Here is a 19572-nt window from a genome sequence, read left to right on the forward strand (position 1 = left end):
CATGGCTCACAGCAACCCTGGATTCCTAATCCACTCAGCAAGGCCAAAGATCAAATCTCATGGATACTCATTGTGTTTTACTGCTGAACCATGATGGGATACCATTGTTTCAATGATTAGGATTCCCTAAAGTCCTATAAATATCATATATTTCATAAAAAATTATTGATATTGAGAATTTAATATTTTTAATTATGCATCCCAGAGAACCAATTTCTAAATTTAACTTTTAGCAGCTTTAGCTCTATGGCTACAAGAGATAGAAGATTTTTTTTAGCCTGGTAACTGAGCCTTGAGGTAGGAGTCTCAAATTTTACTTTTTAGAGCTCTCTCGTTTTAAGTTAGTCTGTGCCATTAGACAAAGTACAGTTCGTATCATAGCCCTGCCTGGAATTTTTTTTACCCTTTGATGTTTCTTTAAGCAACCAGAATTAATAAATTAATTGACTTATTCACCACTCTGCCATGGGCTGACACTTTCCTATCCTGAAATATGGAAAAGTATCCCAATGTTTTTTGCTTTACATCAACCTGAAGAAAATTCCAAAAAGATATACTTCTCTGATGATCAGTTGCCCTACTCCTAGTTTCCAATTCTGTAAATGCAAATAATCTCAAGAACATGGATTCTAATAAAGTGTAGTAAAATCATACAAAATATTTAGGAATTTATATATATAGATAGATATAGATATTTGGTTTTTACTGTATTTTATATAATTTAAATATAAGTTTATATGATTTAATTTTTAATAATGGCTGTGTGTATTAAGTGATTGCAGACTTTTAAGAAATTTAGTAACTGGTGTTCAGAAGCTAGTGTGAACCAGCTCCAGCACACCCAGGATGAGGTCTAAATTATATGCCCACCCTTAATTCAAAAATGGTGGCATGGGGATAGGTTATGCTGTTGGCTCCAGCAAATTAAGAGAGATCCTGAACTAGGGATCAGATAATACCATTGGAACTGCATGAATGGGACACTAGGGTACTGTAAGAACTGGGGAAGGGAAGGTGAATGCTAGCAAGGTGACCAAAACTCTGCTACCAATAGGATCTGAGCTTTTGGGGCTCTGCAACAGCAGGAACTTAGGGCCCTTTGCTACAGTGCTGCCCTGGCGTGGCTCAGCTACTTTGGTTTCCAATTTTGTTTGTCTTTTCTCAATGTTCTGATTCCTAGGGACAAAGAATATGATTGGTCCAGCTTAGATCACCAGGAGTCAACATTTCCTCTGCATAAAATGGCTAGATGCCACTGAGGGAGGTGAAATGCCTCTACTGTATACTCTATAAGATATACTGTATACTCTATAAGATATCATTTTAATTATCACAGTTGATAATATATTCCAAATTTAAACAAATGAAATCTGAAAGTATTATATTTTTTGGAGGTCATGTAACTGACTCATGAGTAAGAATTTAGGAGGCTTTTTAATCTCTCTTGCCCTTCAATTTACGAAGTCCTAAAAAAAAAGAAAGAAATGAATAAAACAATCAGACTGCTTATGATCGTGTATTTATTGAATTAAGTTTGGTTATAGGTAACAAAAAAAGCCCACACAACATGGTTTTTAATAAAAATAAGTTTATTTCTTTTTTAAGAGTCTGGCTGTAGTCAGTTGAAAGGTGCTGTGACACTCCAGTCTGAAACCCACATGACTGCACTTTTTTTTTTTGCTCTGCAAAGACTTCAGTTCCCAAGGTAACCTCTTAGATGAATGCTTCAGTTCTAACATTTATCCCTGTTCCAGCCAGGAGAATGGACCTGTTCTAGAAGTTTTATGTTTGTTTCTGTTTACATATCAATAACCAGAACCCACAGGGCTACTTTGAAGTTCTGCAAGATATGCTGAGAAATGTACCTTCTAACCTAGGACATCATGGTCCATCAAAACATTGAGAGGAAACTGATATCAAAGGACAAGCAGATGTAGAAAATTAGCCATTTCTGCCACAAAATTTTGCTGACCTCTTCTTTCTAAACAGTTCCCCCCCCCCCCAGTGTTAAAACCCATCTTAACTATCAAGCATCTGGCTCCTAAAAAAAATCTGTTGTCACAATGTTTCCTTACTTATAATAATTTTCATATTATCTCAATTTGCTGAAAACATGATTAGGCCCTCAATAGTATTAGTTTAGAAACGTCCACAGGGTTTAACATTTTAGCATAAACATTATACACAAACATGGAAAATTTATACTGCAGCTACAAATGGAAAATTTATGATCACTTCCCATAAATAGAAAGTAACCATACAATTAACTAAAGTGTCAGTAATGTTAGGCTTCTGGCTTATCCAGATGCCAATTTTACTACAGGAAGCAGAGTGAGTCTAAACAATTCCTTTTTTGTTTGTTTGTTTTGCTTTACAAAGCTTTAATGCATTTACTTCTCTTTTTTTTCTCATATTCTTCCTTTTTTTCCCCTTTTTAAATGTTATGCAATAGTTTAATTTTCTTTTAAAATATACTTAATGTATATTTAAATGTAAATAACATATATGTGTCTTAAAGGAGAAAATATGAAGACTTTCCTGAACCCACCACACAGTGTAAATATGGCACCATCACCAATAACGTTCATCTCCTCTGTGCTCCTCTCCTCCCATCACTGCCACTCCCTCAGAGGAACCACTTAGTGAATTTTGTGCTTCTTCTCCCATAAACTGTTATGGTTCATCACATATTTATGTATTCCTAAACCATAAATGGTTTTTCTTGTCTTTAATTTTATTAAATACAACTTTCACTCCAGATATTGTTCATATTAAGTTGCTCACCCATTGTTTCCTCTGCAAACTTGAAAAAATACACATTACATTTTTGTGTCATGGAGAAAATATACAAGGGCTATCATCCAAACAAAAGCCATATATTTTTAGTCAGCTCCTGTAGCAATATGCATTTTCTTCAAGATTTTTTTCCAAAGCTGTCTGACTGTGTTATACATAGATGTTTTTTGCATAAACTATAAATATGAGATAGGTTCAGTGATTTTAATCCAATATTTTTATCAGCCATAACAAAATGAAGGAAGGAAATAGATATTGTGTCTTATTTCATTATTATGTTCTTTCATAGCATACTTTAGCAAATTGAAGCCATGTATCATTTGATATATTGTCTTGATATAATACTCTCTTGATATATTTTATCAACATAATAGCCATTATTGAAAAGAAGGAATATTTGGACCACCAAGGCAGGGGGACTGTTTGTAGTATATACAAAATGAAAAAGAGGAGTTCCCATTGTGGCTCAGCAAGTTAAGAACCTGGCTAGTATCCATAATGATGCAGATTTGATCCCTAGTCTTCTTCAGTGGGTTAAGGATCCAGCATTGCTGTGAGCTGTGCCATAGGTCGCAGATGGTGTCGTTGCTATTGCTGTGGCGTAGGCTGGCAGCTGCAGCTCCAATTTGACCCCTAGCCCAGGAACTTCTATATCTCACAGGTGTGGCCCTAAAAAAAAAAAGATGAAAAGCATATCTGTATTGATTAGTAGATATATATTCATCCATTAATTTACATATTATGTAACTATGCATCAATAATATACAAATACTATAACCTGTATGTGCAAGATTAACACAACATACACATGAATCTCTGGAATTTTAAAGGTAGACTCTTAACAGGTTAACCAACAAAGAAATACTTGCTTATATATTTTAATTAGGGCTGTGAAGAAAATAAATAGGTAGTCATATAAGGAATAAAATTACCAGAAAATCAATGTAGAAACTAATTTCCCTAAGATATAAAAGAAAAGCTTCATAGGGAGGCTTTGGATAGGCTAATAGAATTTGCAAAGGTTAATAAACTAGAGATAAGCTTAGAAAGGAAATTTAAATATATGGAAAACAAGAAAAATCACAGACATCCAAAAATGTGGGTTTTAGTCAGAACGTATTATACAATCCAGTTTGTTGAAGTTAAGACTGTGTGAGTAGTAATAGGAGTAATCTAACGCTTGAACAGCATGTGCTCAGGTCCAAGCCCTGTTCTAAGTACATATCTTAATTCATTCACTCTGCACAAACACCGCTGCAGGTAGGTTCTGTTATTTTTCCCATTTTTTTAGTTGAGGAAATTGAGGCATGGAGAGGATAAGTAACTTGCCTACAATCACAGAGAGGTCTAACTCTGGAGTCTACTCTTAACCCTTGGACTATATTTCTTTAAAATAGGAAAGTTGGGAGTTTCCTGGGAGCTCAGTGGGTTAAGGATCCAGCACTGTCACTGCTGTGGCTCTGGTTGCTGCTGTGACATGGGTTCCATACCTGGCCCCCGAACTTCTACATGCTGTGAGTGTGGTCAAAAAATAGGAATGTTGTCTCTGTGATGGGGGGACAGGGAGCTTGATGGATATATTCCATCATTTAGACTTTATTCTATAGACAATAGGGAGCCACTGAAAACTTTGAATAGAGGTGTATATTTGGATATATTTGGATATATTGGTCTCATATTTGTGATCAGGAGAGATAATTAAATAGATCGAGAATGAAGTATTATTGGGGGGGGGGTAGAAATGACCCAAAGAAAATCAACGTGAACTTTGACTGAAAAATGAATAAAGCCTTGAAGAAGCTCTCTGCGACTGTAGTTTTCTTATCTACAGTGCATATTTAGCGTAGAATAAAATAGAAGGAAATGTTGGCTATGAGATTTATATATTGATTATTGATCCCCTCTGCAGTGGGAGAGTGCGTTCAAGAGGGAGACAGGAATGTTTATTAAGCATTTATTTTGTGCTTTGTGCCCAGAATCAACTTTGGTTCATACTGATTTTAATTATCACAATAGAACCATATGAAGTCAGGCTTCTTACTGAGTTCTACTCATCTGCATATGAGAACAGCATGACTAATTTTTGACTGGTTTTGTCAGCAAATGGGAGAACTCGAATTTGGAGTCAAGTCCTTTCTTTCCCTTATACTATAGGACACAGGTAGCCGTGCTCGGCTCAGAAGGTCAAATTGCAAGTCACACAGCTTCAAAAGACCTAGCTATAGCTCATCTTGAGAAATGTTTTGAAATCATTATTCTCTTGAAATAGTCTTCACTGAGATTACCTTGGTTTTAGGTCTAAAGAACAACAGATTGAAGCACAATGAAATAAATCTTCGTTTAGGGAGTTCCTGTTGTGGCTCAGCCAGTTGAGAACCTGACTAGTATCCATGAGGATGCAGGTTTGATCCTTGGCCTCACTCAGTGGGTTAAGGATCTGGTTTTGCTGCTAGGTACAGCATAGGTCACAGATGAGGCTCAGATCCTGTGTTGCCGTGGCTGCGGTGTAGGCCTGTAGCTGTAGCTCTAATTGAACCCCTAGCCTGGGAACTTCCACATGCCATGGGTGTGGCCCTTAAAAAAAAAAAAAAAGAAATCTTCATTTATTTCTGAGTTACTCACATGATTAACTTATATGTACAAATCCAAAGACACCTTTTTTTTCAGAAGAAGACTCCAAATGTTTCCTGAGATTCCCAAGCTTTCTTGTTTCTTGGAATCCTTAGTGTCTCAGTAATTTTGTCTCTATGTCCTAAGGCCAAAAGAAAGACTTCAGAGTTCCACTTATTAAGCAGTGAAGTCCAGACAAAAATTTTTGTCGTAATAACTTATTAGATGTTTGAAGAAAATAATACACATTAATTATAAAATATACATGTATTTAAATTTTAGATAAGTGCAATTACTAATAGGAGGTATTGTATTAATTGAGACTGCACGATCTCTTTGTTTTTAGAAACAGACTAGATCCTACCAGAACTCTCATTTTACCTGTTGTGTACTGGTTTTTGCTTGTTACTTGCTTTTCATTACAGCAATCACACTGAACATCCAGCTATGCAAACATATGCCATTGAGAGGAGTTTAGCACAATCTATTCCTGAAACTGAACTTCTTCAAGCTAGCAGTTTACAGTAATCTGACAGATGTCGAGTCTCACTCTGTTACCCCTAAATTTAAAAATATTCCATAGTACCTGGTGAATTTGCTCTGAGATTCCACAGCACCGTTGCAGTTTGGGAAACATGGTTATACATTATTTGACACATATCAAGAGTTTTGACCTGAACACATTACAGTTTCCATCCAAGCATAATTAATTCAAAACACACTTTTCAAACCTGATGTTTCTATTCCAAATACAGATTATTTTATAGATGCATCCAATTGCTTGGGAAAAAAAAAAAGACCCTCCAACACATGGATTTGAAGTCGTGTTTCAAATCCTTGTTTCATTATTAACCATCAGTTTGTCTCTAGTTTTTGAACCTTAGTACGATTTTGTTTTTAAAACTTTAACATGGAAATCACAAATACTTCACATGGTGGTGGTCAGAATTTGAGTAAATGTTGTATCCGAAATACCTAGCATAAAACTTGGCACCTTTTGGGCTTCAGTGAATATTGTTTTCCTTCTTTCTTTCTCTACAAAGAGAGATCACCTCATAAAATTGACCATATTTCTTTCCTATGTAACACATATTTATAATGAGAAATCCTTCTGTAAAGGCTGTGAAGGGCAATGATTTTTAAATTAGCGAAAGGAGGCTAACGCAGATGAGATCAGATGTTTAATTCTGGAGAGTTTAAGCTGCCAGAACCGTTAACAGTCTCCTTTCCAGGAACAATTATCTCAGCAGAAAAGTACCCACCGAGTGGCACAGAAGTAAGAAGTAGTCAAGCAAAGGACTGATGAAAAAGCAAGAGTGAACAGATAGGGGTTCTATAACAAAATATATTCCATATGTTCGTAAAAAAATAAGCTCTAGGAAATATTATTCTTTATCATTTTTTCCTTTATGTTAAGAGTTTCACTGATCAGCCTTCTCATGAAGATGAATCATTCCTAATACATACATTTCTATGTGTATGTCATGGTTGACTCTGTGGCTGACTGAAATTTAATTCTGGATTCCATTGTCCACTCCACCAATCCTTCTCCTGACAAGCCATATGCAGTTGGGGGAAATATTTCTACTGGAGAAAAATCTCTTACTCATTCAACATTCCTCAGAGCTACAGCAGATCATTAACAAGGATTTTCTCAGTTGACTGCTACATCAGCAATTAAGGCTTAAGAGATATCTACTTCAAATAAAAGGGTTATTAATTTTAATTCAGTCACATCTTATAATTATGGATATTAATCACTCAATCTTTAACTGTAAAATATTACTCTTCCCACCAGTTCAACATGACAAAAGGAGGAAAAGTTAGATTTCAAGTGGAAAAATTGCCATGGTATATTAATGAGTTTGTGTAGTATGGCACTACATTAAAAGTATGTATGCTTTACCACATAATTTTAAAATGTCTTAGATTTGTATTTAGGCTTAGTTAAAACTCATCAGCATGTAATACCTAAGTACATTCATTGGAGGGCCATATATGATTATAGTAATGGAAAAGCAATGTGTTATGTTAACAGTTCATGCTATACTCTGTGGTTGCAGAGTCTGATATATATGCCAAACCATGTTTTCATGAATACATTACTTAGAAATGTAATTTGTTAAAAATAATATTGGAAGAGTGGTAAGAATACAGTAACCTAATGAGTTCTTTCATATTTAAATTTATTAAAATTAAAAAAATTTTTCTATGTAGATATGTTCATTTTAGTCTATGAGAATATGCAGTCTCATAAAAAATGGAAAAATCCTGCAGCCCACCACCTTTTGTTTACCAGATGGCAAGATCTTCTTTCACTTTCTTTCATGTTTGTCAAAGCTCCAGCTACCAGCCATATGTTAAGTTTTGGCAACCTGAAAAGACAGTACTGGTCCCGGCTTGCTCCCCAGAGTCAATTGTGGTTATGATGATATACTCATCAAATGCACTTTCAAAATCACTGTGAAACCCATTCAGAAGATGACAGGTTATTTTGTGCCCATACGTGTAAGTTACATTCCTCAATGAGCCTCACCTCACTCACAGGAAGGTCTAAGATGGAAAGGTGCCCCCAGAACCTGTCATTATTTCCCCTGAAACCATGACCTTTCTATGGATTTAACTTATTTAGGCGTTTGAAGAAGCAGGTTAAATAGGAAATTTCTGACTATAGCCATGTACCATCCACATGATAGTGTTTATAGTCTCAAAAGTTCTTTTTCATTCCTTTTTAAACTGATTCACACAACAACATCTTGAAGCAGAAGGGGACAGATACCATGATCTTTGTACAAGAGAGAAAACTGAGGTTCCCAGAAGCTAAGCAGCCTGTCCAAGATCACATTGATAACAGAGAGTAGAGCTTATTTTTTTTTTGGTGTGTGGGGGGGTGTTGAGCAAATCGGTCATTTATTAAGAGATACTGTCTAAGTAAGGGAGCCAACATCAGGCTGAATAATGTCATTCCTTTCTTGGACGCTCCTCCTAATTGCCTGTGTACTTGCTTTTTCAAATCCCCATCAATAATTAAGATAATCGAAAGGGCATTTGATCTCTTTATTCTTATTACTTGTAAATGAGTAGACAGCCTCATATTTCTTATGCGTCCATACATAGCAGTTTTATCAACAAAACTTATTTTGTGTGTTTCTCAAATTATTCTTTGATTCCTGGTGTTTGCAGAATATTATTTCATCATTAATGTTAGAGTTTGTTTCCTTATTTTGGGACCAAACCTGTGATTCTCAAAATGTGCTCTATTTTGTTTCCTCTGGGGATAAAGTGCAGAATACAAATAGTGAATGAGAATCAGTGGGAGTGGGAATAAAAAATCTCCATTTAAAGAAGGTTCCAAAGGATTGTTTGTAGGTTGTGGTTTAAGATACACTGGTTCTGGTTTTTGGTACTTCTGGCCACATGTCTTAACTAATCTCTTTTTCATTCTTATGAAAATCCTCATGTAAAAGCAATTCTGTCATTGCTGCTACCACTATAACTTACTAAATAACAATAATGCCAGTGGTTTTATGGTATCTATATTTCAAAATACTTTAATCTTCTTGTTAAATCCTTATGACAACACTGTATGGGGAAAGAAAATAACTTCCTCAGCAAACTTTCCAAATGAAATTCAAAGTCAACACTGAAATCAAAGATACTGATGAGTTTTTCCATGGAAAGTGTTTTCTTAATCTTTACTGTGTTAATCATCCATGAAATGAACTGTATTTGTATCTCAAATCCTTAGAGCCCATCACTGTCAGAGTGGTTACTGCTCTGGTCTTAGAGTAGACACGTGGCACTCATTTCAAGCTTTAGGTTAAGTGAGTTCCTACTGGTACCTGAGATAGACAAACCAGAATGTAATGAGAAAAATATAAGAAATCAATTTTTAGTAGGTTTATAACTTTTTCAAAGGGCTTTTATAACATTGAGAATGTTCCAAACATAGAATTTCCTAGCTTGAGAGGTTGAGAACTCCCTGTTTACTGAATAATGGAAACTGAAACTGTATAGAAGATGTAATAGAAGGACTCAATGCACTGTTTTTTTTTTTTTTTTTTTTTTTTTTTCTAAAACAACTATTTGATCTCTAAGGCCCTTTTTAACTCTCTTCTTAATCTCGAGGTATTTAGATTTGCCATCTGTCCAGCCTGAGCTCTTACTGCTTTCCCATTTAATTATTATCCCTTGAATGCTCAGTATAACCTTTTTGAATTTCTCTCTTTTGTGGGGCTCAATCTGTGAGAGTGTTAAGTGAAGTATAATGCCTTGAATTTCTTTGTCCTGAACATATGCAAAACAAAAATTGAAATTCTTCGATTTGCCCAAGTTAATACACAGTTTAATCAGGTCTTATAATTGGTAGGTAATGTAAAACCCTAAGAATTATGAAGGCTTCTTGATTCTTCCAGGAAAATTTAAACCTTAAAGTATCATTGGTATATTTCTATATACAAAGTTTTCACCAGTAATTTGCCAGTGATTAGGTTTTTTTAAATCTGTCAGAAGGTTTTATAAGCGGTTTTAGCACATTTTTTTTGTCAAGCATTTTTGGGAGAATTTGGCTCAATATTAATATCCTGAAAAAAGTTAAAAACGCAGTCAATTTTCTGGTTGCATTGTTCTTTCAATGAAAAGGACACCAGGGTTTCCAAACATCCATGTATGCATATCTTTTATTTTCCCATACAATTGTACTGCATGAGAAACTATCTTTCAAAAAATTATAAAGAAACAGATCTTCCTTTCTCTCTCTCCCTATCATGGAAATTGCAGTTTTCCTTTACTAGCCATATTTTAGAGATAAAAATCACTTGGCATGTTTCTATTATGCTTTGTATCATTTACTCTAGGCATAGACATTTCTCCTTCAGAATTTTTCTGGAGAGAGCCTTTGACAGCTACTTTAAAAATGGTTAATTGATATTCTCAACCTTTATCTCTTGCCCATTTTATATTTTTGGCTAACAAAGAAATGCACTGAAGATAGACTAACTTCTGGTTCAAAACAACAACAACAACAACAACAACAACTCTAACCAACAATTACTTTGGCACAAAAACTAATTTTTACTTCTCGAATTAATTGATTTGGAAATCAGCAAACTGGAGTTCTCATTCTAAGTTCTAAGAAATAATGCACATACATTATACAGAATCTAATCCTGATCCTATGGCTACTGAAATAAAATATTTAAAAGAATGCAGTTTTGGAGAATGTTTTAATGGTAATATAGAATTCTAATCCTTTTTGTAACAAGCTTTTGTACCTGTTAGGCTGAGGAGAAGGTGTTTTTAGAAATGTCACTCTGATAGAATAAAACTACCTTAGAATAGAGGTGATAGTCAAGTGCAAACAAGTACTAAAGCACTGTCTAGTTTTGAATGGAGACTATTTGTATCATCTTTGAAATTACGGAAAAGTATCCATAGCACTCAAGTGGATATTTTTCCATGACTTACCATACCACAAAATGAGTGATTGTTATTGTTAAACTGTATACAGTGTATTCCTAATTTGTCAGAAAGTTGGTGGTAAGTTTTAAAGTTAGGTGTGTAGAACTCAAAAGAAAATTCTCCACAGAAATTACATTATACATGGTAGCTGGAACTTTAGGTCAGTTCATAATGTGTCAGATCTGTATCATTCAGTCAAATATGAAAACAAAGCAAACCAAAACAAAGATAAATCTAGCTTCCATCTACATTCCTGTAAGGCAATAATTTAGAGTTTTGATTTAATCTTACAGAAATACATCTGCCCCTCTGCAGTAGGGTCCTGAATTGTCTTTGTATTCCACTTTTCCACTTGAAACACTGACAGTGTTGCAAGTAGCTGAAAATGCACTGAAAGGGAATGAGTGAGAGAGAAGTAGAAGACACAGATGGAATGCGAGGAGAGTGTTTTTGGAATTAGATTATCCAAATAACTAAGTAGTGATTAGCTACTGGTGGCTTGGCTTCTATACCATCCATTGTTCATGGCATTTAAAGGTTCAGATTATTGGAACAGGGTAAATTGAGTTAGGCTGTCCAATGTGGTAGCTACCAAGTAGATATGGCTATTTACATTTGAATTAATTAAAAGTAAGTACAAATAAAATCCATTTCCTCAAAGGGGTAGCTGCACTTCCAATACTCAATAGCTGCATGAGTTTTGTGACTTCCGTATTGAGATAGCAGCGGTATCGACCATGTCCACCATCATAGAAATTTCTACTAGACAGAGCTGCTCTAAAGGAAGGGTTGGCAAACTCTTTCCATAGAACCATGTAGTAAATATTCTAGGCTTAGTGGCCTTGCGTGGTCTATGTCTCATATATTTTTTACAACATTTTAAAAACCATTCTTAGCTCATGGTTTATACACAGTAATTAGCTGCAGGCTGAACAGTTGGTTTATCCTCCTCTGGAGTACCTCGTTCTTTTCTTTTGATAAATATCAGGATAGAAGGTCAAAAGTAGGCTTATAAATAAAATGTTTTGTTTTGTCCTAAAAGAGGTACTTTTGCCTCATGTTGAAACTTCAGCAAGAACTTTTGTCTCTACTAAGAAACATGATTTAGTCTGTAATTTCTCTACTGTGCCTTGGTGAGCAGGGCCATACCCTTTATTTCAATGAGCCTAGATGGTGGAACTTGAAAAAATGTATTACAGTATTATAATATGATTGCTCTGGAAGCATCACTATTTTTATCCATGGCAGTTATGTATCAATAAATTACTGAAAATATATGTTGATGAAATGTTTCTATCCTCTGTTGAAATCTCATTGTAATTAGTCTAAAGAAATCCTTAAATGTTTATTTAATGTGCTAAAGTAGAGTCTCTTATATAGTATTTAGTTTCCTTTAAAAAACCTTATTTGATATTTACAGTAACAATTGAAATACACAAAATATTTTATATCATGAAAATATGATCATTTCATTATTTTATATTTCATGATGATTATTTTCATTATTACATTTTAAAGTATTTTATTTTGTATTTCTCCTTTAGTCATCACCATTTGTGAGAGCTACTTTGGGCTTTGAGTCTTCATTGCTTTAAAATCAGGGAAGTATAATTTTGGAGTATTATTTAAATATTTATGCATGCAATTTAACAAGATTTGTTGAGTATCAACTATGTGTTAAGCACTATGCTAAGCACTGTGGATACAAGAGTCAATTATGTAATTCCTGATGTCAAGGAACTCATGTAGTAGGAAGGTTGGCACATAAATCTGTAAAGCAGTATATGAAATGCTCTATCTGCACTGTGAAAGCCACTGTTAAAGAATAAAATACATGTTTTGGATTTGAAGAAAATCTTTGCAGAGAACACATTTAATAATGTATTGTCCCCCAAATACACAAGGGACACTTAAAAGCTCAATAATAAGAAAAACAGCCCACTTTAAAAATGGGCAAATGCTGTGAACAGACAACTCAGCAAAGAAGATGTATAGATGGCAAATTAGCATATAAAAAGATACATACCATCATATTTCAACAGAGAATTGCAAATAAAAACAAGATACCACTGCATACCTATTAGAATGACTAAAATCTAAGACACTTGACAACATCAAATGCTGGTAAGCAGGTGGAGCAAGAAGAACTCTCATTCATTGCTGTCTTGATCCAGCAACCACACTTACTGTGAGTTGATTCGAATTACCCCCAAAGATATGTTGAAATCCAAACTCTCAGTACTTTGGAATGTGATTTTGTGTGGAAACAGAGTCTTTACAGAAGTTATCAAGTTAAAATGATGTCATTAATTTGAGCCCTAATCCAACATGACTGATGTTCTTATAAAGCAGGAAAATTTGAACACAGTGATAGACTTCACAGAATAAAGAGAAAGTGATGACATAGAGGAAAACACTGCATGAAGAAGACAGAGATTGGAGTAATGCATCTACAAGTCAAGGAACACAAAAGACTGCCACCTATCACCAAATGCTAGGAGAGCAACATGGAATAAATTCTTGGTCATACATCTCAGAAGGAACCCATCCTGTTGACTCCTTAATTTCAGACTCCTAACCTCCAACACAGTGAGACAATACATTTTTGTTGTTCTTAGGCACCCAGTTTGTGGTACTTTGTTTCAGCAGCCCTAGGAAACTAATACAGAGCTGCTGAGTATTCAAATGAATTCAAAACTTATGTTCACACAAAAAACTGGCAACTTTATTCATAATCACCAAAATTTGGGAGCAACCATATGTCCTTTTGTAGGTGAATGAATAAACTTTGATGCATCTAAGCAAAAGAATATTTTTCCATGATAAAAAAAATGCAATAGCAAGCCATGAAAAGATATGGAGGAACTTTAAATGCATATTGCTAAGTGACATAAACCACCCTGAAAAGGCTGTATTCTGTATAATTCCAATAATATGACACTCTGAAAGAGGCACAACTCTAGAGACAAGACAGTAAATGATCAGTGGTTGGTTAGGATTGAGCAAGAGCAAAGGAAGGAGAACAGGTGGAGAAGAGGTGACTTGCAGAGAAGTGAAACTACTATCTGATACTGTTATGGGGCATATAAAACATTATGCATTTTTCAAAATTCATGAAACTGTAGCACAAAGAGTGAACCCTAGTGTCTTCTATGGTTTTAATAATGAAAATGTATCATCATGTAATGAAGGTTCCATAATAGCAAATTGTTAATAACTGGGGAAGCTGCATTTGGGGGTGTGGGGAGAGGGAAAAAGAGAGTGTCTAGGATTCTCTGATCTTTCTGCTCAATTCTCAGTAAACCTTAAACTGCTCAAAACACTGGTCTATTAATTAAGAACAATACCCTTTAACATTTAGTAGTTGTGTGTCCTTGGATGGTTTATCTTCCCTGAGACTTTGTTGTCTCTTCTGAAACAAAGGACTAATAACAGAACAATTTTATAGGGTTGTTGTGAAAATTAAATGTGCTAAGATATGTAAATCACTTAGCACAGTGCCTTGTACTTGATGGGTACTCAAGCATGTGGCTAATTATTTAAAAAGTCAGTGTTTCCTAGATGTCACATATTTGCATTTGTTTTTGAAATGGAAGTTCCTGACATAACTAGATGCTAGTCTGTTAGAAATTTAATATATACATTAGCATAGAGTTTAATTTCATTACATTTCACTTTGGGTCTGCGATTGGTACATAGTGTTGAGACAGTCATCTTAAATGAGAGAATCTACTGGTAATATTGTCCAACAGGAGCTAAAGGACCTCATGCAGCCCCTTGACCTTATGTAGCAGATTCAAAAGTAGTGTGAAATTTACCAAGTGGAGTTACTACAGCAGCTAACTGTGGACACATATTAAATGCCTTATCCCTAGTGTTCTATTAAAACAATCCTGTTCAGACAGATAAGGATTTAGAACCATATTAGTGCACGTATTAGATCTTTAGGGATGTTTAATAATGGCTTTTACCTTCTTATTTTATTACAAATCTTGGCTTTATGAGCAGGTGAGGTTGAAAAATCAGCTTTATGTTGTCTAACTCAATTTTCAAACCTTAGCAACATAAAGCTTACAGACTGGTAGCAGCATTTGTAAATTAAAGATTGCTTTAATCTTCAGTGACAGAGATTTATGAAATATTGCTTTAAATTTGTGCTTCATGTGGTAAAGCAAATTGAATTTATTTTATAGACAAAGGGAACTTGAAGAAACTCATAGATTACTTTGGCCACTGAAGGGTATAAATTAGGTCTAACTAAATTTTGTCACTACTGTATGTTGAGCTATTTAGATAAAACATGTTTTTGACATTTATTGCAAAGTGATACCTTCTTCTAGACTCCTGCATTCTCTAGAGTTAAGTGTAGAATGAATCATTGAGGGAATTAGTGATCCTCCTCTCAACATGAATTGCATTAGCCAAGGATGTGAAAATTTGAAAGTATTTTTCTAAGTAAATTACTGTGAGAAGGTATCCAAAACTATTATGATGAATTTGAGGCATGCCAAAATATTATTCAACCCACATGCATAATTCTTAGGCAAATTCACTGCCATTATTTAGGATTTTTAATGTATATTCATTTCCACAGGATATAATCCCATGTAGAGACAAAGTAAGTAAATCATTGTGATAATGGTACTTGCTCTCTGAGGTAAAGCAGTTCTTAACAGAGCATGAGGCTCTCTTAATGGACATCCCACCACCACCCTTGCTGTTCCTGTTATTATTCCCCTCTGGAAACAGCAAAAAAGCATCCATTATGAGCAAAGCTTTGCAAGAGAAAGAAAAAATATGTATGTTTTAAGACTCCAAGGAGCAAAACATTTAATGGGCAAGAGAGGCTAATGTTTGCAAGTATATAAACATTAAAACATAGGCAGCCAACCACAGGGCTTCACAAGTGGGGAGAAGTGAAAGATGAAACATAGGTAGATGGTTTAAATAAAACACTATAACTAGATCCAGAAAAATTTTTATTTGGTAATATTTATAATCAAATTTGTGTAAAACTCAAATTTATCTATATAGCAACTGCCACTGAACAGCATTTCAATTTATTAATTTAAGTATGAAATACACTAGATTCCATTAATCAAGGAGATAATGTCTTTGACTAACAGATGTTCTTTTTTTTTGCCAAAAATATTTCTCTAGACAAACCTAACCCAAAACATTGCCACTTACATTGATGTTATTTATACTGAACTATAATGGCTCTGACATGCATAGCACATGACCCTCCCTCCTACCTTTATGCATTGCTCCACACAAAGGAGCAATCACAACAATCACAACAATATTAGTAAATATATTTCTATTTGAAGATGCTCTTTCCACCTGTTTACTGAGTTAAACTGCAGATTTTACAAGGATCCCAGAACAAGAGAAGGATCTACAAAAGGTTTAGGTTTGAGGGCAACTTGCCCTGATCCAGTAGATACAATTCCGTTTCAAGGTTGGAAGTGTATGCTGCATGAAATCTCTTCTTCATCCCAGAAAGAACAGAATGTAGCTTCCTAGGGTTTTGGAGAAAGCGTCTCCTGTGTGCTGCATTCTGTGGCCAATAATGGGCAAGATAATAAGTTCCAGGTGAGAACTAGAATATTGCATTTCCAGGTCAATGAAGAGTGTTGTGTTTGTTTAATGACACCTGGATGTTTCACTTGTAAATAGAAACGTATCTCCAGTGTTTGAATGGTATTGAGGTGCATCCACAGTTGGATAGGCTATCAAATCATTGGCCCCTGGCTACCCTTTGGACCAAGCACCTAAATAACTTAATCTCCTAGGGAAAGGCTATAGTTTGGAAGTCTCTTTTGTCTCCAGTTCTGGGAAGTTCTGAGCCCTCTCCTTCTATGCTCTATGTCTTACATATTAAGCAGTCAGTTCAGTTCCATTCACTCTTTTGTCAGCTGAAGGAAGCCCCCATTCCTACCTCCCAGTACTTTATTTTATTAATATAATTTATTTATTTCACATAAGTTAGGGTTGGGAAGACCATCATTCTCATCATATTTGGATTTTTGTCTACAAGTCATTATATGGGCTTATTAGAGGGAGATTCCTTAGAAGAGTCTATCCAGTGACTCTGTCAGTTTACTTGGTACCCCACAGTATAACCTGGCTATCTGAAAAGTGAAGTAGTCACCCAGGCTGTGCATTCTAGGCCTTTTCTACTTTCATTTCCTTTTACACAGAACATGTGGCATCCTAGCAACACTATCCTATCTTGGACTAATGTATTTAGTTTCAGAGAAAGAAGAAAGATCAAATCAGGAGAGCATCATTCCTTTCATATAGCTTAGCAAATTCTAATTCTTGTTGCCCACTCTTCTTCATGGAGCCTGCTTGCTTCTGGGAAACTCCCTTCAAGACCATTAATTATAACAAGAGAATTCTATCCTTGGTCTCTAGTTCATCACAGTGAATGCAGGAGACAGGTGACAACTTGGTAACCTGCAATTTGAATCCTGATCATTGATGAGCTCTACCCCCTCCAGAAGACTTTCTTCTTAACTCCTCTTGGATATGTTTTTAATCTTTGGTCCCTTTGTTCCTTTGAAGGCTATGGTGGATTTGGCTTTCTACACCAAATTTTAAACAAATGAGGACAAGTGACCCAATAAAACATTTATCGCGCATGGGATGATGTTTGTAATGAGAAACTTCCGATGTAGAAGGATTAGTAGATTTGTAGTTCCCCCTGAAAAGGCAATGGAGAAGCACATATATAAGGCATCCAGATATCACAGTGGGAGCTGGTTGCTGGGCTGAAGAAGCACCATCACTTGACCTGGACCACAGATAGAGTATTGCAGTCACAGCTCTATGATGTGGTAGGACTGACCTGCCACAGCAGTATTTTCAGTTTGGAGACCACAAGCCCCTCTCCTATTTAGGGACAGGGCGCCATGCTTTGCAGTGGTAGATGTATGACAGAACCAATCACTGGCTTCCAATCCTGATCCACCACTGCCTTCACATTCTCACAGAATTGAATTCCTTACCTCTTTTCTGTGGACTGGTTTGAGTTTCCAATTAGTCCTGCTCTGCAGTTACCCAAGCCCCTCTCGGGAAGATCAGCCTAGAAGGAATCAGCCTCGGAAAAGTTAATTCTTTTTTCCTCTCATTTAGAGTCTCTGAAAGGAAATGTTGAGAAAGATTATGTGATTTGAAAGAAACTACAGAACAAACTTTGGAGATGACATCTTCACATGGTAGACGAAACTCTATAAAAAATAACATTGTACTGAAACACTACAAGGGTTTGTATATTGATGGTGTGGCAGCAATGTGGGAGGTGTAAAAGCTTTACACATTAAGTTCAATTTGAAAACTCTGCAATTGAAGTATTACATTTTTCTATTCACAGAGACTCTTTATATGAAGGTTTGCCTGGAGTTCTGAAATTCACATTAAATAATGTCAGAATGATAAATCTATTAAAATTCAAACCTCAACATTGCAATTCTATTTGCAGCTTTATTTCAAGAAATAGGATCAGAAAACCACACTCTACTGCTTCACATTGAAATATGATGTTTATAAAAAGAAAATTGTCAAGGGTTTGTGAATTAAAAGATGTGTGTGTGCGTGTGTGTGGTGACTGCATCTGTGTGATTATCTCAGGAGATACTACTGACAAAGAGTTATTGACTTTCAAAATGACTTACCTAATGCAAATTTTAGAACATCCAAATAAAATTACAGAAAAGTATAAGGACATATATGTACATATGTGTGTGTGTGTATGTATATATGTATGTATGTATATATGTGTGTATATACTAAAAAGGTTTGTGGATTCACAGTCAAAAGTTAGCTTTGGAAGAATGAAGGTAAAAATACTTCCTGGAGTTCCCACTATGGTGCAGTGGGTAAATGATCTGAATTGCCTCTGTGGAGGTACAAGTTTGATCCCTGGTCTGGGGCAGTGGGTTAAGGATCCAGCATTGCTGCAGCTATGGCGCATAGGTCATAGCTCTGGATCAGATTTGATCCCTAGCTTGGGAACTGCTATATGCTGTGGGTGCAACCGAAAAAGAAAAACAAGTTCTCCCTAATAATGTTTGATTTGGGTTAAAATATTAACCCTAAAGAAAAATTATTAAAATTTATAGACAAATATCTATGTAAACTACAGGGAAATCTTTAATATTATATATATTTTATTAATATATTTTATTGAGGTGTAATTGGCAAATTATACATTTAAGATTTGTATTGATATGATACATTTACATATTTGCAGTATGATTACTACTATAATGTTAGTTAACACCTCTGTCATTGTCACATAATTATCGTTTATTTTTTGTGGAGAGAGTATTTAAGATCTTGTCTCTTAGCAGCTTAGAAGTGTACATGTTATTGTTGACTATAATTTATTAATGTTCTAGTTGTAAGTTTATACCCTTTGACCAAGATTTCCTAAATTCCCCCATCTCTCAGCCCCTGGTAATCATTATTCTACCCTTGGTATCTGGGAGTTCAGTGTTTTTTAATTTTTTTTTTTAGATTCCACATATCAGTGATACCATACAGTATTTGCCTTTCTTTGTGTGACTTATCTCACTGAGCATAATGTCCTCAAGGTTCATCTATGTTGTTGCAAATGTTAGAATTTAACTTCTTAATATTCCAAATATATATATGTATATTAGCATATATATGTATACATACATATACATATAATACATA

The 19572-nt window shown here is 35.1% G+C and overlaps 1 long non-coding RNA gene across 2 annotated transcripts in view; it reads left to right on the forward strand.

Annotated features, from left to right (window-relative positions):
- The window catches only part of LOC110255471, a 250550-nt gene that overhangs the window by 228476 nt on the left and 2502 nt on the right, over window positions 1–19572 (forward strand). Inside the window, exon 3 of one of the 2 annotated variants that reach the window (XR_002335795.1) lies at window positions 12411–18895. The exons of the other annotated variant lie outside the window; for it this stretch is intronic. This is a non-coding gene — a long non-coding RNA (uncharacterized LOC110255471). Of the gene's footprint in view, window positions 1–12410; window positions 18896–19572 lie in introns of those variants that run through there. 2 annotated transcript variants of the gene reach the window in all.

Source organism: Sus scrofa, chromosome 9 (genome assembly GCF_000003025.6).
Source record: "Sus scrofa isolate TJ Tabasco breed Duroc chromosome 9, Sscrofa11.1, whole genome shotgun sequence".
Taxonomy (NCBI): domain Eukaryota; kingdom Metazoa; phylum Chordata; class Mammalia; order Artiodactyla; family Suidae; genus Sus; species Sus scrofa.